Source organism: Rhinolophus hipposideros (genome assembly GCF_964194185.1).
Source record: "Rhinolophus hipposideros genome assembly, chromosome: 2".
Lineage (NCBI taxonomy): Eukaryota > Metazoa > Chordata > Mammalia > Chiroptera > Rhinolophidae > Rhinolophus > Rhinolophus hipposideros.
The window spans coordinates 109183683-109197694 of NC_138048.1; positions in this window are offsets into that span (position 1 = coordinate 109183683).

The window sequence follows — 14012 nt, forward strand, 5'->3', positions numbered from 1 at the left end:
ATCAGGCACCACATTAGTGGGGTTCTGGGGGCCCCCAAAATGAAGCCGCCACAATGCAGGGTGCTCTGCACTCCAAGTCTGGACCACGAGGAGCTCAGGGGGACTCTTAACACCTCGAGGAAGCACCCCAACCCCAAAGCAGCCAGCCGGCGACTGCGAACAGCTGGGAGAGCTGAGGTTGTCCAACAGGGCGCAGGGAAGTGAAGCAAAGATCCACTTTTTTTTCCAGAATGTGAAAGTCCAGAGGAATTCTGTTCTTTGTGGTGGCGTTCGGGGTAATTGTTAGCATTCCTGCTGCTGCTTACAAGAAAACCCTGGCCTGGGAAGCAAATATGAATCTCACACAGGAGTGGACCCGTGAGAAAGGAAATGGCTTCTATTTGTCTGTGTTACTTTAGTCTAACGGCGGTCATCAGTCACGGACTGGCTTGTGTTCTCTGTCACATCTCTGCCACGGAGCTTCCATGACGGCCTTTCACGGCACTGATTCTCTTTCTGGCCAAACAGAAATAAAACGTTGCCATGGGCTCCCGATCAATTCATCACAGAAGCAGCAAAACACTTTACTTATTTCAGTCTGAGATGTTTCATGTCATCTGTTTTTCGTGTCCCCCCCCCCACCTATTGGGCTCTAATGGACATATGATACTGTATGTTTCAGGCATACAGCACGTTGGTTTGGTACGTTTACAAGGCGTCAGCTAACACTGCCATCACGTCACACAGTTACCATTTCTTCTTTGTGCTAAGAGCACTGAAGATCTACTCCCTTGGGGCGGCCGCATGGCTCAGTTGGTTAGAGCCAAGCTCTCAACAAGGTTGCCCGTTCAGTTCCCGCTTGGGATGGTGGGCTGCGCCCCCTGCAACTAAAGATTGAAAACGGCGACTGGACTTGGAGCTGAGCTGCGCCCTCCACAACTAGACTGAAGGACAATGACTTGGAGCTGATGGGCCCTGGAGAAACACACTGTCCCCCAATATTCCCCAATAAAATTTTTAAAAAATCTACTCCCTTTGCACTTTGGCTTTCTCATGTACAGTGTGCTCTTAGTGACTACTATGGCCATGCTTTGTATTCAATTCCAGTACTTACTCATCTTATAACTGGAAGTTTGTCCCATGTCCCCCACCCAGCCCTTGGTAACCACCTTTTTACTCTTGATGTCATATCTTAGCACATTTGGACAACACAAGTTTTCCCTCAAAGACTCAGAAGAGCAAATTTTCTAAGAATAGATGCATCACTTCCTGGGATGAAATTTTAGAGCCGACATCGGTTAACACGGAGAGTTCATCCCTGGAAACGCACCAGACCCTGAGCTCCATTCAGACCGGGCTCTGGCCTGTAAAGCAGGCCCCTGCCAGGCCCCTACGGCCCCTTCAAATAGAGGCACCAGGGCTCTGCCCTGCTGGAGTTGTGCCCCTGCTTTCTTTCCGGGGCCCTGCACTGTGAGGGGCTCCCCTGAAGAGAGTGCCCAGAGGCCACCTGCGAACAGAGGCTTTGTGTCACCCGCCCCGTAAGTCCGCAGCATGGAATGGGCACCCAGGAGTGCCCCCAGAGGCTGCCCAGCGCTCAGCTAGGCAGGTGCTGGCCACCATGCGGCCTGTGGCTCAGCCTGGCTTCGGAGGTGGTGACCATCGCTTGTGGTCAGAGTGCAGGCTTGCAGTGTGTTTCTCTGAAACATAGATCCTGGTGGCCCCAATCTTGGGGGCTTTCTGAGTTTCCTGTGCACGTTTGGGGAAGAGAAACGTTCGTGGGTCTCCTGAAAAATCCCTGGAATTCTTCAGAGACCCCAGTCCACGTCTGTCCGTGGTCCTCGGGAAGGCTGCCCAGTGCGGCTGCTCTATGGGAGTCCCCAACCCCTGGACCACGGGAGAGGCTCTCAGGATGGGGGGGCAGGCAGCTGGAGGCGGTCTCCAGGGACAGGCCAGGACCCGGGGCACTGCCCGCTGTGCCCCCAGCCGTCGGCCCCGGGCAGTTAGCACTCCTGGTGTCCTGCCCGGGGGTCTGGCACAAAGCTGAGCCCATAGGACAGAAGGTGCCCCAGGCAGAGGGGACCCAGGGATAGACCAGGCCAGCAGGTCTGCACTTGAGATGGACCAATAGCTGGCAGTAATGGCAAGGAGGGAGGAGGGCTCATCACTCGTCCATCCATAGCCGCTGTTTGCTGGGCACCTACCGTGTTGACTGTGATGGTTCCGGGACGGGGTGTTCTGGGCCCTGGAGATGTAGGGTGGAGAGGACAGAGCCCCTGAGGTGAATGCGGTTGGCTGTGAGTGCTGTGGGGAAGGGGGAAGAGTGGGGAAGCCAGGCTTCTCAGAGCAGAGACCAACTGGGGGGGGGGGGGTGTATGCGAGGGTTCCTGGGAGGAGGTTAGGAGAGGGAGTAGTGAGTGCAAAGGCCCTGAGGCAGGCGGACCCTCTGCAAGTGAAGGGACTGTGGGAGGGGACGATGACAGGGCAAGATTGGGCTTTGCTGGTGGGAGTAACGCCTAAGAGGAGAGATTAGGGAAGCGGAAGGGTGAAGGCTGGGCGAGCAAGGAAAGACTATAGGGAAAGGCAGGCGCTCAGTGCAGGTGTTTCCCAAGGTTCCATCCCCACGCCCCACCCACCCCATCCCATACCCTGAGGCTGCCCAAACGTCAGCCCCAGGCCTGTGGGTCCTGCAGACACCTCGCCCGGGGTCCCACAGACCCGCACACCCCGTGTCCACTACACAGCTTACCAGGTCCCCCAGTCCCATGCCTGCGGCCCCCATGACAAGGCGTATAAATACACGGCTGTCATCTGGGGCCTGGAAATTATTTCTGAGACCTGAGTGTGAGGAAATTTGGAAGAAGCAACAAGGATTCAGAGATGACGCGTCTCCAGTGAGAGTGGTGACTTGTAGCGGGGTTGGGATCCAGCCTTTTCTGCCTTGGAATACTTCCACATTCTGAATCATGATAACGCTAGCAACACTGGGAAATGCTCATTTGTAGACAGTGGGTTGAAGAGCGGCCCCCAAGGAGACATGTCTGTGCCCTCAGCCCTCATATCTATGGGTGTAACCTCATTAGGGAAACCAGTATTTGCACATGGAGTTAATTTAAGGCTCTTGGCAAACCATCCTGGATCTAGTGACCTTAGAAGAAAAAGGAAAGGACTTCTGAGCCACATGGCACAGAGGAAAAAGCCACAGGGAGGTGGAGGCCCGAGTGATGTGTTCAGAAGCCCAGGACGCCACCGGGAGCTGGGAGAGGTAGGAAGGGCCCTCCCCCAGCACCTCCGGATGGAGCCGGCCCTGCGGACGCTGACCAGGCCTTGTGGCCTCCACAGGAACCGTCCTTTCTGTGGCACTTTGTTACAGCAGCCCCGGGAAACACTAGCGCCCGCAGGTCAATTCTGTCCGGTGGTGACCACCACCCTTCCTCTGGAGAGGCATCCCGGCAGGGCCAGCTCCCACACCGCTTGTGAACCCATCCTCATGCCCTCGAGCCCGCCTGCCTGTGAGTGCGGGCTCCTGCCACTGCTCCTTTGAACTACCTGGGACATCTGACCGTCGCCTCTCTGAAACCAAGCTGAATAAAACTGTTGGCTTGCATTCATTTTATATGTGTATGAGAGTCATGGATTTTTTTCTTTCTGAAGATTATCTCGACATGAATAGTTTAGGGATTGCAAAATGGAAACTTCCAGACATAAAATCAGTCTTTTGGCTGCCAATCCAAGCATTTGCTCCAACCATTTCCTCATGATTTAGGAAAGAGAAAGTCACAGTGCTTGCAGGGAAATAGCTTCCATTCCGTGAGGCGTATCAGCGTGAACCCCGAAGGAAGTGACCCCGTGAGCAGTTCTGTTCAGGTCTGCTGGGGCCCCGGATACGGGCCTGGGGAGGAGACACACACGGGGGCCTCAGGAAACGGCGGGACGAATGCATCCGGGGTGCTGGTGCTGGGGGGCTGGGCGCCTTCTGACTGTGGCAGCCCCCAGGGGTCACTCCAGGCCCCTCATGCCAGGGCAATGCCAGGACCAATGGCGGGTCTGTGTCCCCTGCCCAGACCTGGTGGGCAGGTCCCTGCACCCCGGGCTCCCTCAGTGGCGCGGCAGGGAAGTCGCCACAGGCCCCGGCAGTGAACGAGATGGCTGTGGCGCTGCAGCTGGTCAGCCCGGCCGGTCCCCTGCATCTCATCGGCTCTGCCCCTCCCCCCACTCACTGGCAGCTGTCCCCCGGGCTGCTGAAACCAGGCTGACACTGATAAAGTCAGCAGTAGTGACTCCAGAGACTGGTGGGACGTAGTACCACCCCCATCTGTGCAGACAGGGTCCCGTTTCACAGCTGTTTGCAGGTGGCTGCCCGAGCAGTAATGCGTCACCACTGTTTGCTATTTCCTCCCCTAGATGAACTGTACACCTGCTCTTTTTCTTGACTTTTCTGAAGGGGTTTTCCAAAGTTAGGCAGCAAATTCAGCTCCAGGGTACGGGTGGGAGACCTTTGGTGAAGAACAGCAAACAGACAGCGTTTGTCACCTGGAGATGTTCACTCCTTTCTCCCTCCCTCATTCATTCTTGTGCTGGTTGGTCGTTCGTTCATTCATTCATTCATTCCTTCGTTCACTGATATGTTTGTACCCAAGGCTGTCTCAAGCCTCAAGAAGACAGAGAAAACCCACCAGTGGCCTGGCTAGGTGACTCAGACCCTGTGGGGACCAGACAGCTTAGACACCGTCGTTATCTGGGGGTGCAGCTTGGGCGACACCGGGATCTCACCTGGGGTGGTTCTCAGACATTTGGGATGTCACTGCTGGGGCGGGTGCTGCTGGCACGCAGAGGGTGGAGGCCAGCATGCTGCTCCCGGTGCCAGGACAGAGTGACGTGCCCAAATGTCCCTGGTGCTAAGCAAGAAGCCCTGCTCTAGACAAAACCTGTGCTGAATTGCTTAGGCTGTATTTGGCTCGTGGATGTCATGCTGTCACCACCCTGTCTGTGCAGTGACCCCCGCTGCCGTGTGTGACAACCCTCTCCAGGACATCCCCCGTGAACCCACTTTTCTCCCTTTCCAGCCCAGCTCAGTGGGCCCTGCATCCCCGTCTGCGTCCCCCTGGTCACTCTCCTTCCCTAAGAAGCTCCTCTCGGCCCCACCCGGTCCCGCCGGCCCCTCTGGTGAGCTTCCTGCCCTCTTTCCTGGGACGTGCAGGGGCAGAGTGAACGTCGGGTTCCACTGAGGCCACACTGGGCTCAGTCAATATCTCACCTGCTCCTCACACCACCTCACAGCCCAGGAAGGACGCCAGGCCTGGCTGACCTGCTGGGGCCCAAATTGTCACTCTCCACCTCCTGTCACATCAGTCACCACTGGGGTGCACAGAAGGCTTGGATGGGGAGACAGGGCTTCCAGAGGGGTCCTGAGGCACCTGGGAGCTGGGTAGACACGGGAGGAGAGGCAGGACAGGGGAGGGACAGCTTGGTGGGAAGTCGCAGTGGGTGACAGCAGGGCCCCTCAGAGGGTCAGGGGTGGCCCGAGCCAATGGAGCAGGGTGGACGGAGCAGTGGGCACTCAGGCCTTGTGGGCCTGAGACCCGGGCTTGTCCTGCAGGAGGTGAGGAACCTGTAAGTTTAGGGGGGCCCGGAACACCCCGTGTAGCTGGACAGTGCGTGAAACTGGACCAGGGAGGCAGAGACGAGGCTCAACCTTGGGAGGCCGACCTGGATGCTGTCCCCTCATGCGTCCTCCTGCACGTATGTCCTGGGCCGTCCTGTGCACACAGGGCCAAACCCTAAGCCCCCAGCAGTGCTGTTCTCAAGGGCTTCTCCAGGGCATGCTGTGCAAGTCTTGTGTTTTAAATATCTCCAGGTCAAAAGACATAGGTCTAGTCTGTTCCATCACCACAGAGCAGGGCCGGTGGGGGGCTCAGGACCACAGAGCAGTGCTGTTGTGGGGGGGGTTAGGACCACAGAGCAGGACCAGTGGGGGGAGGGTAGGGCCGCAAAGCAGGGCCAATGGGGGACAGGCCTTCTGTGGCTGGAGAACAGGGGCACTGGCCATGTCAGGTCATGTCAGGAGCCGTCTGGGAGCAGATTCTGGAAGAACGTTGCCCAAGGCCCTGTCCACCCTGAGAGAGAGGCTCAGGCTCCCTCCTCCCTCCATTCTCCCCCCACATGGGAATTCTAACCCCTGACTCAGAGCCGGGCAAACCACCAATCACCCACAGCAGTTAACCCAGCTCTTCCAGTGCTGAGAACCCGGTATTCTGGACCTTTCCAGCAGCTGGTGGTGGGGGCGCCAGGAGGGGGTGGGCACCTCTCAGCCACCTCGTCCAGGCAGCGCCCTTCCCGACACACATGCCTGCTCTCGGCCCCACCCTGCCAGCACCAAACACCCAAGGGAGCCCGTGCAGACAGGTCATGCTTTGGGGGGCGAACCCCACAGGGAGTTGTCAAGCACCCGTCACGCACCCCACCTGGTGCCCAGATAACCTGGGACTCCTGTAGCAGGAAGAGCCTCCTTGGACAGTGGGCTGCAGATTTGGGGAAAACGACATATGACCGGAACTGGGAACAAGGAGAGGGAAAGCAAGGAACAGGCATTGTTGATGAGGAGATGTCCTTTATCAACTTACAAAATGTTCTAATTTTTCAAAGAAACCCACCAACCTCAAGATAAGCCCAACCACTGTTCTTCCTGGGGAATGGGTCAGGCGGGCCCCAGGTCCTGCTCCCCACGGGCAAGACCAGCTGCAGAGGGGCCCCTCACCAAAGCCCCTCCTCTGCAGACCTCCCCCAGCCCCAGTGGGAAGAACATTTCAGTTTCTCCGTCAGCACGTTCCTTGGCCCAGGTCCACCTCTTAGGAGACAATTGACATCTGACTATGTGTCATCTCTCCAGTGGGTCACTGCTCTTCAGCAGGAGGTGTGGAGTGAGTCATGGTGCCCAGAATGAATGAATGAGTGAATGAATGATATAGGGGATAGGTTTGGACACACACCGCCTCCTGAGAAACCTCTGCAGAAAGCAAAGGAAAGGCCCCCTCTGTCCCATCCCCCGTTTTTATGGAGCCCTGGTATGTGAGTTTTCATGTGTCTGACTCTGTGACGCTCACTGACATCCCAGCACCTAGAGCAGTTCCAGCCAGGTCCTCGTCCCTCAGAGAACGTTTGGGGGGCCAGGGAAGGGGGTGCATGTTGAAGGAAGGGACACTGGACGAATGAGTGAATGAACAGAAAGCCACCCAGAGCGCTGTGACAGAACGTTTTGTAAGGAGACACATCTTTTGGATCCAGGACATCAGAAGGACAAACTTGGGGCCTCAGCTGAGTGTTAAAAATAGAAGCTGTTAAAAAATTTTTTAGCGCACTGATGGAAATTCCCTTTATCAAAAGGAGCGGCTGTAAATAAAGCCACAAAAGTGATGTGTCCAGGAGCGAGGACTGTTTCTGGGCAAATTATGCACCTCTGGGGATTTCCTGGGGACAGCCTGAGAGAGAGCCCACCGCCCCGGGGAGGGGTCTGCGTGCAGGCGGGGGCCTGTGGGAAGCAGTCGTCCAAAAAGAAAAAAAAGACACAGTTGATTCCCGGATCTTGCATGTAAACACGGCCCCGTGTAAAGGGCTGTCATTTAGGGAAAATGCGTGTTTTGCACAGAACAGCATTGCAGCAGGTGGGAAGTTTGGACAGGAAATGCAGAGATCCAGGTGAACCATTCGCACCTGAGCTAAGGTCCTGAGCTAAGGTCCTGAGCTAAGAGTTGGGTGTCAGTCAGAGAGCAGGGCGGATTATGTGTGTAGGCTACCGCGGCTCTTCAGGACAGAAGGGCACCCTGTGCCCAGCCTCTCGTGTGTGCGTGCATGCCAGTTTCTGCCGTATGGACACACCTTACTTCCACCAAAGACATGGGCAAGCCACCAGCCCTTCACAACTGGCTGCAAAATCCCCGAATTTGTAAAAAATATATTTTAATTTTAGTAGATATACAATGTTGTATTAGTTTCAGGTGTATAGCATGGTGATTAGATATTTATGTAACACATGAAGTGATCCCCCCATTAGCCCAGTCCCCACCTGACACCACACAGAATCATTACCGAGTTACTGACTGTATTTCTGGCCTGTACCCGCATCCCGTGACTTCGTCTGTAACTGGAAGTTTGTACTTTTTACCCCCTTTCTGCTTTTATGCCCCCCACCTGCCTCCCATCTGACAGTCATCAGTTTGTTCTGTATCTGCGTTTGATTCCATTTTGTTTTGTTTGCTCACTTATTTTGTTCTTTAGATGCCACACATAAGTGAGATCGTACGGTATTTGTCCATCTTTGTCTGACTTATTTCATGTAGCATGATACATTCCTCCAAAGAAGACACACAGGTGGTCACTAGACACATGAAAAGATGCTCAGTGTCACTAACCATCAGGGAAATGCAATCAAAGCCATACTGAGACACCACCTCACTCTGGTCAGAATGACATCATCAATACATCAACAAACAACAAGTGCTGGCGCGATGTGGAGAAAAGGGAACGATGTGCACTGTTGGTGGGATTGCACATTGGTGCAGCCTCTATGGAAAACAGTATGGAGATGCCTCAAAAAATTAAAACTAGAACTACCTTATGACCCAGCAATGCCTCTTCTAGGTATTTATTCGAAGAAATTCAAAACACTAATTTGAAGCGATGTCTGCACCCCTATGTTCATTGCAGCATTACTTGCAATAGCCAGATATGGAGGCAGCCTGGGTGTTCATTGATAGACGACTGGATAAAGAAGAGGTGGTCATAGGTACAAAGGAATATCACTCACCCTTAGAAAAGAAGGCGGTGTGCCATCTGCGACACCGTGGACGGGTGTTGAGGACACTGCGCGAGATCCCTGACTGCTTCATCACAGCCTCCCACCCCCACCTGCTCCCCCGGCCGGACCCAGGGGCAGGCGGAGCCTGAGAGCAGCTGAGGAGGAAGGCCCTGGCACGTCCCAGCACAGGCTCGGTCCGGGGTGAGCGCCCCCCAGGCTTTGGCTCACAACGCCCTGGACCTCCTTTTCTTTCAGTAAACCATGGCCGGGCCCCCATTCTGCTGTGGGATGAGCCGCCATCCCTGGGCCCCATGATGTCCTCAACCTAGGGAGCTTTGAAAACCCGGCACCTGGGGCCCACCCAGACCTTCTGACACCCGGGCCTGGAATGGAACTTTGCTGAAAGCTCCCAGGCGGTGCTCACGTGATGTCGGGGTGCAGACCAGCAATTTAACCCGCGGGACAGGGTGGCGGCACCCAGGGGTGCCGCAGGGGCATCTTGGGCACAGTGGACAGACAGAGGCCAGTATGTGGAATCAGGAGATTCTGCCCTTAGCAACGGGGGGGAGGTGCGGGCAGGTTGGTCCCCCTCAGCTTCCTGGCCACTGGGGGGGTGGTTGTGCCTGTCCTACGTGCATGACAGTGTTATTGTGAAAGCACAGTGAGCTGTGACAGCCTGCCATGCAAATGCTCACCATTCGTGGTGTGGCTTTAGGAAGACACAACAGAGTAAGTGCAGGAGGTTTGATCTCAAGGCTGGGGGTGTTGATGCCCACACGTGACAGAGCGTGACAGGCTCAGCCGGGTGGCTGAGCATCTGCAGCGACCCAGGCCTTCAGCAGGGCAGTGCTGGCCTCCCGGAGGGGCTGGGGGAGGCGCCGCTGGCTGGGCCCAGCGGGGAGGGCAGGGCTGGGAGTGGCCGTGACACAGGCCCTGGGATTGGGTACAATCTCTAAGATGTTATTTTTCATGGGGTGACACCAGGGGAGCCTAAGAGCAGTGAGTCTGGTTGTTGTGGAATTTTTCCAGGAAAAAAACAATTGCAGTCTTTTCGGAATTTGCTACAATTAAAACCTAGCTTGTATATTTATCTAATCATGCCCTTGGGTTGGCCGTGCTTTCCCGTCTAAACCGAACCGACGTGGCTGCTTCGTCCCTGCCTGTCCTCCCTGACCTACCCCCTGACAAGCACAGGTCTCGGCACCCCTGTGGCCCGACGGGGACAGACCCTGGAATGTGGCTGCTCATCGGGACTGGCTGGTGGCCCTGGATAGACTGTCCCTTGGGCCACTCACAATGGGCAGTCCCGGCAGCCTTCTCTGCAGGAGCACAGCGGGGGTCCCCCACCTCCATGGTCTCAGCTCCGTACCCCACACCTGCAGCCTCTCTGAAAGCCCCAGAGTCGGAGAGGAAGCCAGTGGCTCAGAGCAGAAACTTGCAAATCTCTGGGAAGGTCATTGCCATATTTCTCCCGAGCCACATGCATGGAGTTGATCCCAGCCAGCAGAGGGGCACAGTCCCCAGCTCCCACTACGGGCTGCCTTCCAGGTCCTCCCCCCACCAGCCCCCTGCCCCAGGGTGGGGGTTCTCACAGCCCAGCCCAAGCAGAGCGGGGAGGTGGGCTGGACAGTGTCTGGCTCTCCCCTCCAAGCATATTCCAGCATCTGAAAATTCTGCCCCCACTCACAGATGGCAGGCCCCCACGCCCACAGAGGAAGCTGGTCCAGGAGGGGGAGGGTGGAGGTGATGAACCAGACCCTAACGTCCTGTAGCATTGTCATGTTCCAACACACCACACGCCTTTCACATTTGTCCTCACAGAGACACACCCCCTCCCGCCGCTGGGCACCACCTGCATTTTGAAAAGGGGCTGAGTCCCCTGGCCCCACAGTGAGGTGCAGCCGCCTGGCTGGCCCCTCTGTCTCTGGCCCTGGCCCCCAGCTGTGGCCACCGAGCTGCCTTCATACCTTGGTTCTGGAAGGAAAGTAGGGCCAGATTTGGGGAACCTACATGCTTAAGAGTCTTTTCGGACTTTGCTTCTTGAGCTACAAAAGAGTCACTTCCTCTTTTGTGCCCTGAAAGCAGAGAGGACGTTTGGGAGGTAATTTTAACTAAAAGTCTGTTGCTTTTTCCTCTAATGAGGTGGGTTTTATTGACGTTTTCCCTGCGGCTATTGGCTGAAGCTCTCTCCAGAGACGCCTCAGGCCACACGGACTGGACCATGCAAGACGGTTGGAGTGGCTGTGGAGCAGCCCCCACGCCCCCACATCTGTCCTGAGGCTCAGCACAGGGGTTGCCAAAGCCTGGAACCCCGGCCTGGAAGCAGATGGTCACACAGGGCTTAGTTCCGCGTGGACAGTCTCAGCTCTCCCCGAGGATGAGGGAAGCCACTTCCAGGCAGGACGCTGGCTGTAAATCAGTGACCTCAAGGAAGCCTGAACCGGAACGCTGCGGCCACTAGTTCTGCCGCGTGTGTGTGTGTGTGTGTGTGTGTGTGTGTGTGTGTGTGTCAGGATTTATGATGAAAACCCTCCAGAACAGCCCTTCCTCAGGACATGGGTGGTTCCCCTCTTCCCCTGGGCCCCTCTTGCCCTGGGCTCCTCTCACTGTGGGCGCCTCTTGCCATGGGTCCCCCCTTCCTATGGGCGCCCCCCTCACCATGGGCTCCTCTCGCCCTGGGCCCCTCTCACTGTGGGTGCCCCAGATCTGGGCCCTGGAATTCGGGATCCTTTTGCTGTGCCCCTGACTGTTGCACATTATAGTACTTTGGCTGGATGCTTTATTGTAGAGGGTGAGGAGTCCTGGGTTTGTTCCACCAATAAGTAATGTTTACAAACAACCCCCCCCCCCAAGTTGCGAGATGTCACTATCCTTTGAAACACAAAATGCAGGCCTTCTGTCGCCATCCTGACCCCGCCAGCCTGCTCCTTCCCTTCCTTGACTGCCCCATCCCTGCCTGGCCCCACCGCGGACGCGTTAAACTCAGATGGTGACATGAACTCCCCTCTTTCCCAAACGGGTCTGCTGAGGCTCACAGAAGTTTCTTCTTTTTCACATGTGGAGGTTTTATTGGAAGATAACAGGGAACCCAGTCAGTTATAAAAATGAAAATTTGAGTTTTGCAGGATTCTGATGTAGGTGTAGGGATAAATGGACCTTTTCCAGAAGGCAGATGCTGGCTACGTCTGTGCAAACAGCCCTGCACGACCAGCGCGGAGGGCAGCGTGCAAGCTTCCTGACGGGCTCCGGTGCTCACGGGCAGCTGGGAGCGGAATCAGAGCCCACATGTCCCTACGTGGTGGTGGCAGGCCACCCTCCAGTGTATGTGTCGCCCTGGCATGACAGTCCTGCAGGGGAGACCCCTCAAGCTCTTCTCAGGTGTTGCCCAGTTCTGGGGCCCCCTACACAGATTGCACCACTTTTAGGGCACAAATTGCTGTATCTTCAGAGTCTAGAACCAAATGCACTCTTTATGGCTGGCCAGGCCTGTCCCCCGAGACGTGTGACAGTTCTGGCCCCCCTCAGATCGCTATGCTCCACTCACAGTTCAGTGAAAGAAATTGGTCAGGTTCAAGGCTCTACAACTTATCCACACTCCTGCCCCCTTCTTTTTAGGAAGTGATCTTTTTAAAAACTGACTTCCCCTCCCCCTAAAAACTGAAGTGTGGCTTGAAACTCTCGTGACTTTGGAGTCTGAAGGGCATCCGATCAGTGACTTTTCTATCTGGGCCAAGGTCGGCCACTGGCCCCGGGCCTTACAGGAAGGGTTTGCTGTGATGGCAGTGGGGAGAGTGGGCTGGCACCGAGGGCAGTGCCGGTGGTGGGGGTTAAATAGGACGACGTGCTGGCTCTCGGTCCTGGCAGTTCCTGGGCCTGAACCTGCCTCTCATCACCCCTCACTGGGGGCCTGGGCCACACATTGCGTCTTCCGGTCACACGTCCAGGGTTGGCCGCTGAGTCCCCTGTCTGCCAGCCTGGTCCTCCGTCCACAGCCTCCTCCCGCCTCCCCGAGACCTCGCCACAGAGTGCCTGTCCTGTCACACTGCCCGTGCACCTGAAGGGGCCTGACTCAGCGGGGAGGGGGTGTGGGCCCCAAGGAGGGCCCAGAGGAGGGGGTTCTGGGCTGGCTGGGGCTGCCCTTTGCAGGCTGCTGTGCTGGCTTGTGGGGACAAAGCCTGCTTCTTCCAGGCCACCCTCACAGGCTCAGATGTTGCCTGCAGCCTGCCCTAAGTCCCCACTCTCAGAGATCACGGTGCGATGACATGGGCCAGAGCCCTGTGCAGTGGAAATCGTGGTCTCCTGCCACAAGGCGGGGCTGGGCCACAGGCGGCCTGGCGTGGGGCACACTCTCCGCAGCGGGTGTGAATGGGGCCGTCCATTTGTGCGGTCATCACGTGCAGCAGCGAACTCAAAGGTCGGCACAGTGCTAGGGGTGTGTCCGAGTGAAGCCTGGACATCAGCCAGGCTGCAGGCCTGCGTCCGGGTCCCAGGCCTCCCTTCAGCCCATTTCTCTCGTCTCCTAACCTTCTCCCGACCATCCCCATCTCTCCGTCTTCCTCTCCTCTTCTTGGGGCTATGGTGGGTTCAACAGTGTCCCCAGAATTCACATCCTGGAGACTCCGAATATGGCCTTATTAGACATAGGGTCTCTGCAGATGGAACTAGTTAAGCTGAGGTCACCCTGGGTTAGGCTGGGCCCTGAATGCAATAACTGGTATCCTTATAAGTGGAGGACAGACGCCCCACACCAAGGGTCACCTCGCATCTCGGGCGGCTGGAGGAGACATCGAAAGGCCCTGCCTCAGCCCCCGAGGGAGCCAGCCCTGCCCACACCTGGGTCTGGACCTCCGGTCTGCAGAGTGGGGGACAATGGACTTCTGTTGCTCTGAGCTGCCTAGGACCCTCTGAGCAGCATGGGTGTGCCCCCATCCGCTGCAGACCCCCACACATAGGCCCTCCCTGTTGCGGTCCTGGGGTCCTGGGCCTGGCAGTGCCCTCAGGTTGCATTTTGCCATATCACAGTGTTTGCTCCTGTCATCTCCTGGTCACTTCCTGGGGTCAGGGAGATGGTGAGAGGGGGACTCGTGCTGGACGTGCTGAGAGCAGGAGTCCTGGCTGTCCCCTGGTCCCTGTCAGCTCATTTGGGACATCAGAAACGTGACAAACCGGCTCCCTCATTTAGGCAAGCAGGTGCTTCTCGGCGTGCAGACCCCCTGTGCCTTCTGGGGGACCACTCTCCCTT